Source organism: Gopherus flavomarginatus, chromosome 4 (assembly GCF_025201925.1).
Source record: "Gopherus flavomarginatus isolate rGopFla2 chromosome 4, rGopFla2.mat.asm, whole genome shotgun sequence".
Taxonomy (NCBI): Eukaryota; Metazoa; Chordata; order Testudines; family Testudinidae; genus Gopherus; species Gopherus flavomarginatus.
Genome location: NC_066620.1, coordinates 28,796,268 through 28,814,824, shown reverse-complemented (window position 1 = coordinate 28,814,824; position 18,557 = coordinate 28,796,268). Strand labels below are relative to the sequence as shown.

Here is an 18,557-nt window from a genome sequence, read left to right as displayed (position 1 = left end):
TGTGTTGGCTTGTGGTCATAGGCAGCAGGTTATATACATGTGTGGTGCTCTGGCTCCAGGAATATTCAGGGCTGGGGGCCCTGCTCCAGCAATATTTGGAGTTGGGTCTCTTCCCCTGGCCCCTGCCTGGCACCACTCCCCCTGCCTGACAAAAAGCAGCATGGGCCTGTCTCCTGCCTGCTCCTGCTGCTGGAGTAGAGAGATTCTGGGCAGAACTGCTGCCCCAGAGTCCTACTGCAGGCTGCCCTGAGCCTCTCCAACGCTCCCTCTGAACCCTGATACTCTGCCCCAGTCCTGAGCCCCCTCCTGCATCATGAATCCCTCATCCTCAGCCCTATGCTCCCTCCCAGAGGGTGCACCCCTTCCCACACACTCCTTCCCACCCCCAGAGCCTGCACCTCTCACCCCTTCCTACGAGCCTGCACCCAGCACCCAAACTCTATCCTAAAGCCTGAACCTTGCACCCCTCCTGCACCCTAATCCCCAGCCCAGGATCTGAAGCCCAGACCTCCCGCCCAGAGCTTTAGGCAGGTGGGGGTGGAGTTTGGGGGGCGGAGTTGGGGGGCGGGTTCTGGGCACAACCAAAATTTCTACAAACTTGCTACCGATGCTTGTGGTAAAGCCCCAGAGCTCAACTTCCCTATCTCCAGCTGTGTAAGCGTGAATCTTTCCCCTCCTGCTGGGTGACTCACACCTCCTAGAGCCAGGTCTTTGGCTGGGATGGCCACAATGGGTTAGGGCTCTAGAACTTGCTACCCTGATAGTTGGGATTCTTGCTGCTGCACCTGATGTTCACAAGCTTGGCCCTTGTGCTTCCTACCACACTTTTCCTCTGGCCCACATGGCGCTTGAAGAAAGGCTTGGATTAATAGTCAGGGCTTGGCAGGAGGGAGGAAGAGTCCCAGGCTGGAGCCCCACACACCTTCCCTCCTCCATGCACCTAGAGCCGCTGGGTACCTCAGCAGAGTAGGTGAGTTCATGTAAATACAGTCTGGTCCCAAAGCCTCCACCCAACCCTGGTCATCAGTAGCTGTCAGGGGAGAGCTCATTCACACCTCGCTTACAAATCATCATTTGAAATTCTAAGGTTGGCCAACACTGCTGAAGCCAATGCACCCACATTGTCAGCAAACACAACAGCTGGGTGAGGAAACCCAGCTTTGTCCAGACTTTCCAAACCTATTTTACTTTCTCAGGTAAAAGTAGTTTTCATACGTTGTATCTGCTTTTGAAGTGTGTGTTAACGTTTCAATTTCCATTCAAATTTGCAACCAATGACAATATTGGCAACGCTGCATGTAACTACCTGACCACTGAAGGAGCGGGTGTTGGGGAAATTTGGGGAAGGGGGTGCACAGCCCCCCGATTTGGGAGGCGTATAGGGAATGCCCAGTTTCACTGAATTGTCTCCTACTGCAGCACCTCAGTAGGTTACATCAGAGAGGAGCTGCAGTGTCTAGGCAGTGGGATGCCTGTGCCTTTAAGAGCCCAGCCCTGATAAGCCCATGCTGAGAGGTGCTGCCTGTGGTAGGGGAAATAAAAAAGCCCTCTGCTCCCTCCACCCATGTTTGCAAACACTGGAGTCTCAGCACACTGGGATAACTGTTACCCCTCTGCCCCTGCCTGTGCCAGGGTTTAACCCTCTGGCAGCGCCTCCCTCCGGGCTTAACTCCGGTTCCTTCCCCCCTCCCTGACTTTGCCTTCAGTCCCTCTCCTAACTCTGCCTCCAGCTGCTTGACCCCCCGACCAGTCAATTTCCACTCTCTGCTCAGACCCTGGCCACCCACTCCTCTGATTTACCCTCCTTTGCCCCTTTTTAATCCCTGTAAAAAGTAGGGAGTGCTGGGTCCCATTCTCTGGAGGGAGGGCTGGGTGCCTGGCCCCTGCCTGCCTAGTGCTCAAAGTGCCCTATGATCTTGTGGATGTTTGCTGAGTGCTGCAGGGTCACCCGAAGGGGGAGAGAGACGCGGTTAGGAGGTGATGCAGCCAAGAGTGAGATGCAGCCACCTCTGGGTTACATGGTGGGGCTGTTTACAGGACAGTGGGGACAGCCTCCCTGTTCCAGGAAATAGGGGAAAGTCTGGTGTTCGGGATAGAGCGCTCCACCTGCTATTGAACCGTGATGCTCTGACCACCTTTTCCCTGCATGAAGAAGACCCTGTGTGACTCCAAAGCTGGTCCAGTAACAGGTATCACCTCACCTGCCTTGTCTCTCTGGTATTCTGGCCAGTGTCCAACTTCCCCTTCACTGTTGGTCTTCAAACCTCCTCCAAGGCCTCCCCCCACAGTCCCTTAAGATGCTAAACCTCCCCTGGAGCCCAACCCGGGGGGGGGGCACCCCACCTGAAAACCCTACAGCACCGTGGCAGTGGTAGTGTCCATTGCCTCCATCTCCCACCAGCCAGGACGGACCCCATAGCACAACGGGAGTGGTCATGTCTCCTGCTTCCATTTTCTGACAGCTGCTGCCAGGCCCGGCCCAGAATTCCCATTTCTGGTGCGAGTCTGGAAGCAGATGCTGCCATGAAGCGGTGCCGGGAAGGGTGGTGCTGGTGTCAGGAGAAAGCAGGAGGAGTAGGTGGCTCTGTGCTACTGCAGGGAGGTGCTGCCCTTGCTGTGAAAGGGCCCCGCTATTAGAGGAGATGTCATCTCCCTGCCCTGCCTTGCTCTGCACCAGCCCCTGCTTGTCACGGGAGCAGGGCTGGCTCCAGGCACCAGTGTGGCAAGCAGGTGCCTGGAGCAGCCAATTCAAAGGGACGGCCCATCTGGTATCGGGCAGCACGTCTGGGTCTTTAGCGGAAATTCAGCGGCAGGTCCCCCATTCCCTGTCTTACTCCTTGAGCTGCTGCCAAATGTCTACCAAAGAGGAAGGGAGGGAGGACTCACCACTGAACTGCCGCAGAAGAAGCAGTGTGGTTGAGCTGCCACCGAAGAGCCACAGCTTTTTTTTCTTTGTTATTTACTTACTCTACATCCTCTGGCAAAGAGTTCCACAGATTGACTGTGTGGTGCGTGAAGAAATACTTCCTTTTGTTTGTTTTAAACCTGCTGTCTATTAATTTCATTGGGTGACCCCCTAGTTCATGTGTTATGAGAAGGAGTAAATAACTCTTCCTTATTTACTTTCTCCACATCGGTCATGGTTTTATAGACCTCCGTCGTATCCCCCTTTAGTTGTCTCTTTTCCAAGATGAAAAGTCCCAATCTTATGAATCTCTTCTTAGACGGAAGCTGGTCCATATCCCCTCATCATCTTTGTTGTCCTTTTTGGAATCTTTCCCATTCCAATAGATCTTTTTTGAGATTGTGGCGACTGCATCAGCACACAGTTTTCAAGATGTGGGCATACCAGGGATTGATATTGAGGCGATATGATAGTTTCTATCTTCTTACCTATCCCTTTCTTAATGATTCCCAACAGTCCACTACACATTGAGTGGATGTTTTCAGAGAACTATCCACAACGACTCCCAGATCTCTTTCTCGAGTGGTAACAGCTAATTTAGATCCCATCGTTTTATAGGGATAGTTGGGATTATGTTTTCCAACGTGCATTACTTTGCACTTAACAGCACCGATGTTCATCTGCCATTTGGTTGTCCCGTCACCCAGGTTTGTCAGATCTCTTTGTGGCTCTTCGCAGTCTGCCTGGGACTTAACTATCTTGAGCAATTTTATATCATCTGCAAATTTTGCCACCTCACTGTTTACCCCTTTCCCCAGATCATTTATGAATAAGTTGAACAGTACTGCTCCCAGTACAGACACCTGGGGATAAGAGAGGGAAGATCCTCTTCTGACACTGGCAGACCAGGTGCCAGCTCACGCCAAGGCCCCTAGGCCTTACTGAAAAGTGACAAACGCATGGCTGGAATCTAGTCTTGCTCACCTGTTTTTTACTGTTGTTAAAACAGGCATTAGATTCATAAAAATGTGTTTAGAGTTTATGACTAGCTCATGAGTTGCTGCACGCATTATTCTCACCTATAATAGCCGTAGCCCATGTTGTAAGGTGATATATAAGCGTTGGAACTAAAGCTGTGAACCCCCTTGCTGCCACCCCGCCACCAGTCAGGAGAGAAGCATTACTAAGTGTGAAACGCTAGTTTACCAGACAACGTGTCATCTCCTTTCCAACAAGAGAAGGCCCTGACTGAGACATCAGACAGGACACTGTGGATCATCCATGGACAAAAGACTTGGTTGATTGCTCCCCCTCACACATCCACAAGGAGGCAGAGACCTGCACAAACACTTGCCCCCATCAGCTTGAGCTCTGGGGGAATGGAATAAAAATCTCTGTCAGGAAGAAACTGTTGTCCCCACCCCCGATGCTGCTTGGACTTCAGGGAGACGGCACGCCTTCTAAGCATAAGCAAGGGATCCTGGCTCTTTGGCTAGGGTTAGCCCTAAAGGACATACAGAGTTTGTGTGTTACAGCAGCTTCTACTACACCTGGGTGGCAAGCTAGAGTCAGGGTGCCCAAGGGGGCTGTCTGTGACTCCATGTTAAGGCTGTTCTAGTGCCTGAGGAGATCACACTTGATGCTTGGTGGGTGAGATCAAAGTGTGGAATACACAACCGTGAGGAACCCCACTGCCTGCCAGCCCCAGGCGCCGGGGGCTCCTGCTCTCTGGGGCTCTTGCTGCAGTAGAAAGGTACGTTTCTAGCTTTCCTGGTTCAGAGAACTGGAAGGGAAAGATAGAGAACCCACATTACATTTTTTAAACAAAGAATTCTCATGATTTGTAAGTCACTGTTGTGATTTTGGGGATTTTCCAATAGTGAGGGTGGCAATAATGAGAAGTTAAGGGTTATTATTTAGCATTTAGATTACAGTCGGTTTGGGGGGAAAAAATCAGGCTTGGGGCCCCTGTGTGCCGGGTGCAGCACGACACCTAGTGCCTTGTCTCGATCTTACGAACCAAGATACATAGAACGTCGGTCGGGTAGGGAGAAGTCTGTGTAACTCATGCAGTTGTTGATGTACACGTAATCTCAAACATTACCAACCCCCCACCCCAAGAAAAACAAAAACAAAAAAACAACCATCTCCCCAACAGACCCAGAGTCTGGAAAGCATTTGTCCCTCATACTGTTGAAAAGACTCACAGCAGAAAGAAGGAGTCCAGCCTCTTAAATAATTCTCTAGCAAGACAAAGAAGAACCTCTCACATCTGCAGACTCACAAAACACTTCCAAGAAAGCATAAGTGTATCATGTTTATCATAAAGAAACAAAAACACTAAAGACACCAGATTTTTCTGCCATTTCAAAAAAATCTGCTTGAAAGAAAGATCATCACAGTTTAACTCTTTTCTGTTTTTCTAACCAGAAGGGTCTCCCCTAAAGGAGATATACCCTTCCTGAAGGCACTGCAATACTAGATCCATGCATGGGGTAGACAAAGCAAGCCCCTGTTCTAACTAATCCTCTCCTTTCAAAAATCAAGCTAATATACAGTCTTCACATCAAAGACATATCACAGATTGTACTGAGAACAACAGACACTATGTTTTGATTTTAGTTCCAAGGAGCCAAAAAGCAATGATGACCATCTGCCACGCACACACCCCCCTGCGCCCACTCATTTCTACCTCACCAGGACGAGCTCCCAGACACACAACAAACACCATAACTAGGGAACTCTACGGGAGACTGATTCAGTTCCCCGAAATTACTCCAGTGGAAGAATTCAAAGCAAGAACCCTTAACACACAATTCTGTTCAAAGACAGGCAAGTCTTGCAGATGCCTTCCTCTTGCTGGTTTCCCCTCTAGACTCCTAATTTCCATAAACCCACCCACTGACCTGTGACTACCAATCTCTCACTGTTAACTTTTACAGCAAACCAGGGAAAAGAAAGCCTATGCAAGCGCTATTCTGCAGCCCCGATGCTCTTTTCTGCTCCTTCCCACGCAACTTTCTCAAACATACAGTCAATTGCATCAAAGCAGTTCCTCGCTATTTGGGGCACTGGTGCCCCTTAGTCCCTCTGAGGTGATTGGCTGGTTCCTTTTGGCCTTAAACGCTAGGTAGGAATCTGACTCAAAGGGCCACAACCTTCCTCCTCTTCTGCTCCTATGAACTATCCCTCATCTGGGCAAAACCTTTGAAAACACTGGTGTTTTCCCAACAGGAAAGGGATGGACAATTTCTCTTCTGTGGGGAGATGAGGGAAACCATGCAATCACCTTCTGGAAGGTATATTAAGGAGGGCAGCATAAGAACCCTCATGGACTAGATTAAGAAAGCAGCTCTTTAACTGACCTTCCAACAATGACAAACTGAAATCTGCAAGAGCAGCCTTTCAATTTAGGGACCCAAAAATAAGCTGTTGACAATAACTAACCCAAGAGTTACAAATGACTCCAAACCATACACTCTTAGGACAGACCAAACGTTAACACAAACAACAACGCAATTCTTTGCTGCTCTTCAACTGTGATAACCAAAAACTTATGAAACCAAAGAGCCAGCAGAATACACATCACAAAACAGTCCCCTGCTAGCTAGGAAGCCATCTCACTAACACAACGAGCTCAAAAAAAAAAAGGCAAAAAACCCACACAGTCATTTTCAGAGCTCTCAGTTGTTTTCATACACTAATAGAAAAGCTTGAGCTACTGATACCAGTTGAGGTAGTATCCTTCTGTTTTTTTCACAACAGGGAATAGCCTTGCCAAAACAAAGCCTCAAAAAAATTGAGTACAAACTCATAAATGCTCCTCTCCACAGAAATCTGTAGTAAAAGGCAAAAGATTTATACGAACTGAAAAGAAAAGAAAAAAAAAGAAAAAAAAGCAGGGTTTCTGCCGGGGCAACCGCGTATGCTACCACAAGTCAGGGTGACTACTCTCACAGCCCGCTAAAGTGCTAGCTTTTAGAGGAAATGGAATTGAACCGACTGACAGCCTGAGTTGGATCATGGGAACCAGAGACACAGGGAGCAAAACCAGCCCCTTGACCAGGGACTCGCTTCGCTGCCGGCAATGCACTGTGTGTATGCAAATAAGATGCTTCGGCCGTCTCCGGCGCTCAAAGGAGTCCTTTCTCCGGGCTGCCTCTGCTCCTTCCCCAGCTGGGCGGAGATTGGGATGCGGCAGGGGTGGGGAAGCTGCTCTCCTGAGACAGTCCCACTGATGGCCAGGTGCATGGAGGATGGAGCCCGGACGAGAAGCCAGAGGCACTTGGCCCACAGCTCAAATCCGGAGCAAGAGCACACACTTTGCAAAGGAACAGGAGCCAGGATCTCAGACATGAGATTCTATCTGCCGGCCGGGGTGTGACCCCGCATTGTACCTGCTGCTTGGTCTGCCTCTGCTGCAAAGTAGCTCAGGAGGTCATCTAGTCCAACCCAATCCCCAACTAAATCATCCCAGCCAGGGCTTTGTCAAGCCTGACCTTAAAAACCTCTAAAGAAGGAGATTCCAGCACCTCCCTAGGGAACCCATTCCCATGCTTCACCACCCTCCTCGGTGAAAAAGAGTTTCCCTAATATCCAACCTAAACTTCCCCACCGAACTTGGGACCATTGCTTCTTGTTCTGTCATCTGTTACCACTGAGAACAGTCTAGATCCATCCTCTTTGGAACCTCCTTTCAGGTAGTTGAAAGCAGCGATCAAATCCCCCCTCATTTTTCTCTTCTGCAGACTAAACAATCCCAGTTCCCTCAGCCTCTCCTCATAAGTCATGTCTTCCAGCCCCCTAATCAAGGGGTCAGGGCCGGCTCTAGGTTTTTTGCCTCCCCAAGCAAAAAAAAGTCTGCCTCCCCGTCCCAGCCTTAGGGTCTCCGCACCTGCCTGCTACCCCAGGCCCGGGCTTTCCCCCACACACACACCCCTGCTGCCCCAGCGCTGGGCTTCCCCCTTTCCCCTCCACCAGTGCCCTCCCCCCACCCCGCTGCTGCCCCAGCCCTGGGCTCCTCCCCAGCAGTGCCCCCTCAACTTCCTGCCACCCCAGCCCTAGGCTCTCCCCCATCTCCACCTGCACCCTCCTTCCGCCGCAGCCCTGGATCACTGGTAATTTGCTCCCAGGGCAGGTCATTCAGCAGGAATTTTGGATGTGCAAAAACACAGACAGGATTGGTTCCCACATGGTTATAGAAGTGCAGTAAAGTGGAACAAATTTCAGCTTGTGTGATTGGAAGATATCTGGATGCGTATTATAAGACTGTCCTCCATAAATGAGGAAAAGTTGAGATGCCTTTATTATTCTTTTGTTCCACTCTTTCTTTCTATGGGGAATTTCCCAATGCAATATCACTGTCTTCCTTTTAAACAAACAAACAAACAAACAAACAAACAAACAAACAAAAAAAGGCAATGGCTGTTGAAAATAGCAATTCCAGTCCTAATAACCACTGGGAAGCATTTCTTGCTCAATTTTATCCTACTTTTTCTACAGCAAGTTACAGTGGATCAGTATATTTGATTTGGGAGAAATGAAGTACCAGTTGCCCAAACTGAGCTTGAGCACTTCTGATTTTTGAGTTGTTCAAATCTGGAAGGCAGGTGCTGGGTGTGTGTGTGTGTGTGTGTCGGGGGGGGGAGGGCTGTCGGCTCTGCGGGGGAGAATGGCAGCATGTATGCGGCAGCGTGTCTGGAGCTGCACGGAGCCAGACAAGCTGGTCTGAGTGGCACAGTAAGGGGGCTGGGGTGTTGGAGAAGCGGTATGGGGTTCCAGGGGGGCAGTCAAGGAGCAGGGGGTGTTGGATGGGGCAGAGGTTCCAGGGGGCAGTCAGGGGCAGAGAGAAAGGGGGGTTAGATGGGTCAGAGCTTTGGTGGGGCAGTCAGGGGACAGGCAGCGGTTGGATAGGCATGGCAGTCCCAGAGGTTTGTTAGGGGACAGGTAGGGGGTGGAGTCCTGGGGGGGAAGTTAGGGGGGTCTCAGGAGGGGGCTGTTGGGGACAAGGAGAAGGGAGGCTTAGATAGGGGCTGAGGTTCCAAGGGACAGTTAGGGGCAGGGGTCCCGGGAGGGGGCAATCAGGGGACAAAGACCAGTGGCGCTTAGATAGGGGGTGGGGTCCTGGTGGGCAGTTGGGGCACGGCTCCCAGGAGGGGGTGATCAGGGGACAGGGAGCAGGGAGATTGGATGGGTTGGGGTTTCTGTGGGGGGCAGTCGGAGGGAGTGGATGGTGGCAGGATGGGACTTCCCTCCCCCTGGAGTGTCCTGTGTTTTGAATGTTAAAATATGGTCTTCCTGCCATTCACAGTGCAACTCTCCACTCACAGCACGCTGCCGCATGAGGCCCCCCTCTTTCTTTTCCAGTTGGTAGTGGCCAAGGGAATGCTGGGAAATGTAGTTCGTTCCCTGCTCCAGGGCTGGCTCTATAGGCAGGGAGCTAACCAAGGAACTACAGCTCCCAGAGCCCCCTATTGGTTCTCAGCTCCCATGCTGCCCTTGCAAATGGGCTGCCCCAAGCAGGTGCTTGCTTTGCTGGTGCCTGGAGCTGCCCTGCGGGGGATGACGCTCCGGCTCTCCAGCGGCAGGGCAGCCTGGACTGCAGTCCAGCCTGTGCACCTCAGGCTGCCGTGAGCGCCATCTTGTGACTGAAGCCAGAATTGCAGGGTCAGTTCCAGCTCCGCCTGAAAGCCTCAGCTGACAGGGAACATCTTGGTTCAGGGCTGGCTCCTGGCTTTTTGTGCGCCCCTCCTCCAACAAAAGGGGGGACAGGGGCTGGAGTGCCACCGCCAAGCACATGCTTGGAGCGCTGGTGCCTGATCCCAGCACTGGAAATGGAACCTAGGAGTCCTGGCTCCCAGCCTCCCTTCCTCTAACCACTAGACCCCACTCCCCCCGTTTTTGGGGAGCCAGGACTCCTGGGTTCTAGCCCCATCTCTGGGAGCAGAGTGGGGTCTAGTGGTTAGAGCAAGAGGAGCCAGGATTCCTGGGTTCTACTCTCAGTGCTGCTATGTGACCCTGGGCCTCTGTTTCTCCTCCCACTTTTTGGGTATGGAGCCTTTAAACTCTCTGGGGCATGCCCTATCTCTCGCTGTGTCTGGGCAGCGCCTGGCCCAACAGGGGTTTGACTCTGCCCCGCTCTCTGTAGGTGCTGCTGTTGTACAGATAAATAGTCACAATACTAAAAGGCGTGGCAGTGCGTGAGTGCACCACCATTACCATGCAAGGGGAAAGCCGGTACAAATTACCGGGGCCCGGTGGTCCAGAAGAGGGCCCAAGGCCTAGTTTCCCTGGCTTCATTGCCCTGTTTAGCTAGTCCACCTTGCTGGGGGGCCTGAAAAAAATTTTCACCGGGCCTGAACCTGCTTTCAGTGGCCCTGAGGGTATGGGGGGCCTTGCCCCCCTCCACGGAGCATGGGAGTGTCAATAGGCACCTATGCATGGTCCCCCCAAGCAGGCCCAAGATGGAAATAGGGGGCCTGTGCCCCCAACATGGAGAATCTGGGGTGCAACCTTGCTTAACAGGTCAGTCTGTCCTTTCTCTGACTCTCCCATTCCACCTTCAACTAGCACTTGTGGTTCATTCGTTCTTTTCCATTCCTTTCCTTCTCTTGCTTGTATGTTCTTGCTTTCTTTTTCCCCCTCTACCTTTCATGCTCTTGCTTTCTTTCCTTCTTTTTCTATTTTTTTCTCTCCCTTTATTTCTTTCTCTGCCTTCCATGTTCTTTTCACTCTCGCTCTCTCCCTGGTTATTTTTTTCACTCGCTCTTTTTTCTCACTCCCTTCCAAGCCAAGCAAGTTCTCCTCACACACACATTTTGACAGGTTTTCCTCCTGATCACTGAGTGTATTAAGCACGTCTTCAGTGGGTGTTTGGCATGCCAGGAAGCAGGCTGACCGGGTGTCTTTGTGGCTGTCTGCTGGCCACACATAAGCATGGTCCTCCCCTCCTCTTGCCCCTCCCTCAGTTGCTCTCTAGCTTTTAAGCCTTCCCTTGGAGCTGTCAGCACCAGCCGCCTCTGCTTTAGGTGTCCAGAGCAGGAAAGGTGTGTTGGGCTCCAGCCTGAGACTCTTCCACCGTCCTGCCTAGCCCTGACTATCAAGCCTGGCCCTGGCACTCCTTCCTTCAAGCGTCATGTGGACAAGAGGCAACATGTGGCTGCAAGCAAAATGGCCAAACTTGTGGTCATCAGGAGAAGTTGTGAAAATCCCAAGCAGCTGGTCAAACCACAGGACTGCAGGTATCAGCAACCAGGGTAGTAAGTTCTAGAGCCCCAACCCATTGTGGCCCTCACAACTGGGCTCTAGAGGGCAAGTCACCCAGCAAGAGGAGAAAGATTTGCTCTTACCCAGCTGGAAACAGGGAAGTTGAGCACTGTGAGCTCCAGGGGTTTGCTACAAGGTCCCACTGAGATTTGAATTTAGATTGCAGGATTCAGAGTCCTGAGTGCTGCCCATTACACCATGGGACCAGCTTGAGGTGCTGTCTCTGCACATCGGTGATCCTCACTGGGCCAGCTCATGCAAGGGACTGTTGGCCCCTTACTAAAGCTCAGTGGGTTTTTGGTTGGCTAGTTCCCAGTACCAATAGAAGGGGAAGGATCAATAGGAAATCAGGACCCTAAGACTGACAGTCCCCAGGGGCAATGGGGAGAGGCAAAAGCTCCAAAGTTAGCCCGACTGACAGGCCAGGCAGTGTAATGAGGGAGTCACCAGGGCAGGGAATCCCATCATCTTTGTGAGCTGGAACTACCTGGGCCAGAGTGGGACCCAGCTAAGGAGAAAGCAGGAGCCCGAGAAGAGGCGGGGAGCAGAGCTGTGCCAGCTAGGGAGAACCAGAGCAGATCCATGCTAGGAACTGAGCCGGAGCAGCATGAACCACAGAAGCTGCCCAGGGAGCAGATCTGTGCTGGGAGAAGAGCTGCAGCAAGCAGAGCTAGAGAGGCCAGAGGAGCAGCCCAGGGAGATGGAGGCAGAGCCGCAGCAGCACTGGGGCTGGAGGTGGGTGCAGTGAGCAGCTTGGTAGAGTGAGAGGGACCCTGGGCAGAAGGCCCACCACAAGGAGATGCGATGAATCAAGAGGCCTTGCAGGCCAGACCTTCGGAGGTGGGTGGATCATATCCCCTACATGGGGGCTGACACTGGGAAAAAGGGTCCTGTCACCTAGAGCATGTGGCCACTGCCACAGCAAGTGTCTGGCCCGTGGTGTCCTGCACACAGCCAGGACCTGGGAAGGAGGCCTGGGACATGTGAGGGAAAGACTGTGACCTGCCCTGACACTCCAGATATGCTGGTTGTGCTCTCCCTGCACCACAGAACAGGGTGATGTGTTTTCCTTTAATCTTTCCTTATGTTTTACATTAATTGCTGGGTAGTAAATTGTATTTGCTTGAAGCAATGCAATGCAATGATGAGTGGGTCACGGAAGTGCCCAGAGTGGAGAGAGTACCCCAGAGTGGGGACACTGTAGCCCTTTTCCAGTGAGCACGACAAGACTGGGGGTCAAGCCCCCCAGGATTCCTGGGCCCAGCCTTGTTGGGGTTATGAGGACTCTGCCACACATGAGAGTAGAAAGAGTGTCCTTGGGGTCAGATAGGCCTCTGGGTAAGGCGGTGGGGACTCAGATCCTTTCTCTGGCCAATTGCACCAGGGTCATGTATAAACCAGGGAAGTTCCCCACAATAGCCGGACCTGAACCCCCTGTACACTTGCCCTCTGTACTCATTGCTTCTCTGTCTCTCTTCCCTTCATCTCTGCTGGTCTCCCTCTGAGCTTTCTCAGTACCTGGCCCCACAGCACTTCCAGCCAGCCAGAGACTGCTCCTGTGGATGTGGCCTCTCTCCTGATTCCTGAGGAAAGGAACCTTTCCAGGAAATGGCCATGGATTCTGGGAATCTGCATGGGGCTGGTGGACAGCACCAGGAATCATTTGGGTCCTGGCACACAAGGCCACTTAAAAGCTGAGCTTTTAGACAGGGGCTTGAACCCTGGATCTTCAGATTAAGAGCTGGATGTTCTACCAACTGAGTTAATTGAGACCATTTTCACCATTCACCCCAAGAGCTAGCAGGTAGGCAAAAGAGAGGCAAAAAAAGTCCCAGGAACCCCTCCTCTTTTTCTCCACATCCGTTGCCTGTCAGCAGGATTCCTCCTCCTTCCTTCTGTGCCTCAGTGTGACTAAATCTCCACACCTAGACAGCTGGTCCCTCCGCTGCACCCCAATCCTCCCATGCCTGGGCCTCCCTGCCAAAGCCCTGCACCTGGCTCCATAGAATTAAGTCTCACGTGTTGCTGGGAACTCGACTTCTTGTGCCCACAGAGTCTCGGCCCTCTTCAGTAGATGACCTGACACACAATGTCCGACTTTTCCAAAGAAGTGCTTGGAGTTGTTTTTTTGTGTGTTACCATGTGGCCTAATGGATAAGGTGTCTGAGTGTGGATCAGAAGATTGTGGGTTTGAGTTCCTTGGTGGTTGTGTTTCTGCAGTTTTGCCATTGTGCTGAAAGTTCTGCTCCCTTTAGGGCTGGAACCTCTTCTTGGCTGCTCAGGCCAATGCTCTGGCTTCAGCTAGAGCCCTGGGAAGGAGTTGGGGGATGGGTGTCACAAAGGCTGTGGCAGGAGCCCCAGGTGCTTCCAGTCTAGTGTTTGCCCTTCCTGATTGGCCAGAGAAAATGGGCGGCTGCCCAGGCTAGCGTGTGCACCTGTCCCTGTGCTGGGGGGTACTTGCTACATAGTGTCTTCGGAGCCTGGGTGTTTCTCTACTTCTCGCCAGCTGGGGAAAAGCCTCTTGGGGTAAAATCTCCTGCCCCACTGCAAAAGTGAGCACCTTGAGTGGGACCAGTCAGAGGCCCCACCATGGGGGCTGGCCCTGCTTTCCTACCAACTTGTGATGTTATCCACAGAGCATCAGCAGCTGCCCCGCGTGCTCGTGACCTTCAGTGGGTGTTTGGCATGGCAGGGAGCAACCTGGCTTGGTGATTTTGTGCCTGTCTGAAGGCCACACATAGGCATGGTCCTGCCCTCCTCTAGCCCTGACCTCAGTTGCTCTGTGGCTTTTAAGCCTTCCCTTGGAGCTGTCAGCACCAGCTGCCTCTGCTCTAGGTGCCCAGAGGAGGAGAGGTGTGTGGGGTCACTTTTACAGATGCCCCTTCCCTGCACAGAGGAGCTTCCATCCCCAATCCCTGCCTGTCACTGCCCAGCAGCCCTCTGGCACCATTCCTGAGGGCTGCCCTGCCTCACTTTCTTCCTACCGTGTTGGGAAAGACAGTTCTCATTATTAAAGGTTAGGTGGGCCAGCTAGGGGCAGAAGCCTGTTCTGTGTTTTCCTACTGCAGAGCCCAAGCTCAGGAGCTCACCTTGGGTCCAGGCACTGCTGTGCTCCCAGAAAACAAGCCACCCCTGCACAAAGAGGGATGACAGGGCCTGCCAAAGCCCGGGATTAAACCAGGGACCCTTAGATCTTCCATCTAATGTTTTCCCAATTGAGCTACTTTGGCACCTGTATAATAGCATTTTGGCCTGTTGCTTCTCTGTCTGGGATGTTTTTGTCAGCAGTTGCAGACAAAAAGGACAGGAAAACAAACAGCTGCTCCACACCCCCACCGGAGGAACCCGGCACCGTTAGCTGTGGTGAGTAAGAAGTGTCTGTTGGCTGACAGGTCCTCTCCCCCGGGAGCTGGAACAGCAGCTGCCACCTCCCCCTCGGCTCCAGGCTGTGGGAAATGCTCATTGCCTGGCTGCATAGGTGGATGCTGCTCCGTATTCTGGAGAGCATCTGTATTGGTCTGTCAACCCCCCATCTTCACTGAGCCAGTCTGGTAAGGTCCCAAGTGCCCCTCCGGCCTGGCAGCTGAGAGTCTGTGCAGACATCAACCCCCCTGCCAGCCCCAGAGCCAGCAGAAGCGCCAGCCCCCCCCAGCAACACAGGAGTACTCAATGAACTCCCTGTGGGGAAATAGTTCCTTGGCGTCCTGCTGCTAGAGTGAGAGCCAGGAGAGAGCAGTGTCTGGCTCACCTTGGGGGAGAGAAGAGACCTGATGAGTGCGGATCTCCCTCAGTCTCCCCCGCAATGCTGGTCAGTTGTATTGTCACTGTGATAGTCAGTGCTTCCCTTCAGGGCCGGCCCTAGAGGGGACTGGGACAGATCCCCCGCTTTCCTCCTCAGGCCCTGTCCCCACTCCACCCCTTCCCCCAAATCCCCACCCCGTCCCGTCCCATCTCTTCCCTTCCTGCACTTTCTTGCCCCATTCCTCTCCAACCCCCACCTCTTCCCGTCCCTGCTCCTTCCCCTCCCCACCCAGTGCCTCCCGCACCCCACTGAACAGCTGATCACTGGCAAGTGGGAGGCACTGAAAGGGAAGAGGAGGAGCTTGTCAACAAGGCCTGTAGTGTGTGTGTGGGTGGAGGGAGGTGGCTGTCAATGGGTGCTGAACACCTATTTTTTCTCTGTTGGCTCTGCAGCCCCATAGCTCCCATGGAGTCGCTGATTTGGCTTCTTTCGCACTCTAGAGAGAGGAGCAGAACCAGGGCTATGGCTGATCTATGGGGCACCAGGTGAGTGGCAGAGGCGTCAGGTGCTGAGAGTTTGCCTGACCCCTCAGGGAAACAGTGTGAGGTGCTGTCCCAGGGATCTGTATGAAAGGAGCAGAAAGGATTTCCTTGGGGTGGGGAGAGAATTGAGAGTGTCTCAGGGGGTTGTACAGAGGTGTTGCCCGGGTGAGAGACTGGCTAAAACACAGGCCTCGCTGTGAGCAGGATTTGCACCTCCACAGGAGACCCCTATTGGATTTCAACTCCCACATCTTAACCACTCGGCCATCACGGCTGGGAGTGAAAAAAAATGCCCCAATGCCAGAGAAACTGATAAAGAATCACAATGAATAGGTGTGAAGTCATCTGAACTACAGTATTCCCACCGCAAACCTGGCTCCCAAAGCACGGGGGGGATTTGGGGTTTGTTCTCTTTGCTTAGCCATGTGCAGTCGCACAGAGAGCGAGTTTAAAAGTCTCCCCTCCCACAGAGCGGGAATGGGAAATGATTCTCAACTTGAAGCCTGATGTAAGGTGACCAGACTCCCGATTTTATCGGGATTGTTCCTATATTTGCTTGTTTGTCCCACGTCCTGACCGATCGGGACCCTGGACACACAGATAACTTTGTCCTCTTCTCCAGCACACAGGCATAGTCTGGAGGGATACTTGCCCCCCCCAACTCTGCCCCCTCTTTCCCCCATTGGATCCCTCCCCAAATCCTCGCCCTGGCCCTGCCTCTTCCCCAAGTAAGCAGCATTCTTCCTCCCTCCCAGGTTTGCATACGGGCCATGGCCATGGCCGGGAGCACAGCGTGGAAGCTGCTCCAGCCTTGCAGCCTGCGGGGCAGCACAGTGGGGCTGGGGGCAACGTGGAGCAGGCAGGGCCCAGGTGGGCGGGGGGCGGACACACAAGTGGGGCGGACACGCTCCTGCCAGGAGCTGCCTGGCTCACCCCTTGCCCGGGAGCTGCAGGAGGGGCCCGGATCATTGCTTGGCTGCAGAGCTCGGAGCCCACACTGGGCCCAGGAGTGAGGGGATGTGGGAGCTGGGGGTGTAGTGGGGGTTGGAGCCGAGAGTTGGTTGGAGATGGGACTGTGCCACTGCCGCTTGGCGGCGGGGGGGCCCTCCAGCTTTTATTTTTGCTCCGCCCCCCGCGTCCCAATATTTCACCTTTGACATCTGGTCACCCTAGCCTGATATGAAGGAGGATGTCTGGACCAAGGGGCCAGGAACTGGCCTTTGCTAGAAAAACCACTGTCAAGTTTTAGCCACTTAGGAGAAGTCAGCAAATAAGAACAACCTCAGGTATCAGTAACTGCTACAGGTTGCAAATTCCTACATGCAGCAGTTTCTGGCACTACACCTGCACAACTCTGCTCCCCGGCTCTTCTCGGGCTCCTGCTCTCTCCTTAGCTCTGCCCCACTCTCGCCCAGGCCGTTCCAGCTCACATGGAGGACGGGACCCCCTGGCCTGGTGACTCTCTCATTACACTGCCTGGCCTGTCAGTGCAGCTAACTTGGAGCTTTGGCCTCTCCCCATTGTCCCTGGGGACTGTCAGTCTCAGGGTCCTGATTTCCCATTGATCCTTCCCCCTTCTATTGGTGCTGGGAACTAGCCAGCCAACCCCCCACCACACACACACACTAAGTTTTAGTAAAGGGCCAAGAGCCCCCTTACACAAGCCAGCCCCATGAGGGTCACCGATGTGCAGAGAAGGCAGCACAAGCTGGTCCCATGGTGTAATGGGCAGCACTCAGGACTCTGAATCCTGTAATCTGAGTTCAAATCTCAGTGGGACCTTGTGTTGGCTTGTGGTCATAGGCGGCAGGTTATATACATTTGTGGTGCTCGGGCTCCAGGAATATTCAGGGCTGGGGGCCCTGCTCCAGCAATAGTTGGAGCTGGGTCTCTTCTCTGGGCCCTGGCCTCTGCCTGCCACCCCTCCCCCTGCATGTCACCCCCTGCTGAGCTGTGTCCCTGCCTGACAAAAAGCAGCGTGTGCCTGTCCCTTGCCTGCTCCTGCTGCTGGAGTAGAGCAATCCTGGGCAGAACTGCTGTCTGCTGCCCCAGGGTCCTAGTGCCTGCCCACCACTAATCGAAAGGCAGGCTGCCCTGAGCCTCTCCAATGCCCCCAGCCCTAAGATCCCTTATTCCTTTTTCCCAGTCGTGAGCCTCCCTACATCATGAACCTCCCATCTACAGCCCTCACCCCTGCACTCCCTCCCAGATTGTGCACCTCCTCCCCTTTCCATCCCAAAGCCTCCACCCTGCACCCCTCCTGCACCCTAATCCCCAGCCCAGGATCTGCACTGCAGACCACCCCCCCAAGCCCCCTCCCAGAGCCTTAGGCAGGTGAGGGCAGAGTTGGGGGGTGGGTTCTGGGCATCACCAAAATTTCTACAAACTTGCCACCCATGCTTGTGGTACAAGCCCCAGAGCTCAACTTCCCTGTCTCCAGCTGTGTAAGAGTGAATCTTTCCCCTCCTGCTGGGAGACTCACACCTCCTAGAGCCAGGTCTTAGGCTGGGATGGCCACAATGGGTTAGGGCTCTAGAACTTGCTACCCTGATAGCTGGGATTCTTGCTGCTGCACCTGATGTTCACAAGCTTGGCTCTTTTGCTTCCTACCACAGTTTTCCTCTGGCCCACATGGCGCTTAAAGAAAGGAGTGCCGGGGCTGGGATTAATAGTCAGGGCTTGGCAGGAGGGAGGAAGAGTCCCAGGCTGGAGCCCCACACACCTTCCCTCCTGCGGGCACCTAGAGCAGAGGCAGCCCAGCTCTGTCCGCTGGATACCTCAGCAGAGTAGGTGAGTTCATGTAAATACAGTCAGGTCCCAAAGCCTCCTCCCAACCCTGGTCATCAGTAGCTGCCAGGGGAGAGCTCATTCACACCTCGCTTACAAATCATCATTTGAAATTCTAAGGTTGGCCAACACTGTGGAAGCCAATGCACCGACATTGTCAGCAAACACAACAGCTGGGTGAGGAAACCTGGCTTTGTCCAGACTTTCCAAACCTATTTAACTTTCTCAGGTACAAGTAGTTTTCATACGTTGTATCTGATTTTAAAGTGTGTGTTAATGTTTCAATTTCCATTCAAATTTGCAACTAATGACGACA

At 53.1% G+C, this 18,557-nt stretch overlaps 3 non-coding genes across 3 annotated transcripts; 1 reads left to right on the top strand and 2 right to left on the bottom strand.

The window, feature by feature from the left end:
- Nucleotides 1-5,350: 5,350 nt before the first annotated feature.
- Nucleotides 5,351-5,549, bottom strand: LOC127050395 (U2 spliceosomal RNA). The gene has a single exon (XR_007774211.1). It is a non-coding gene; the product is annotated as a U2 spliceosomal RNA (small nuclear RNA).
- A 1,126-nt stretch (nt 5,550-6,675) lies between these two features.
- LOC127050403 (U5 spliceosomal RNA) lies at nt 6,676-6,790 on the bottom strand. The gene has a single exon (XR_007774215.1). It is a non-coding gene; the product is annotated as a U5 spliceosomal RNA (small nuclear RNA).
- Nucleotides 6,791-17,164: 10,374 nt separating this feature from the next.
- TRNAQ-CUG (transfer RNA glutamine (anticodon CUG)) lies at nt 17,165-17,236 on the top strand. Its single transcript has one exon. It is a non-coding gene; the product is annotated as a tRNA-Gln (tRNA).
- Nucleotides 17,237-18,557: the final 1,321 nt, after the last annotated feature.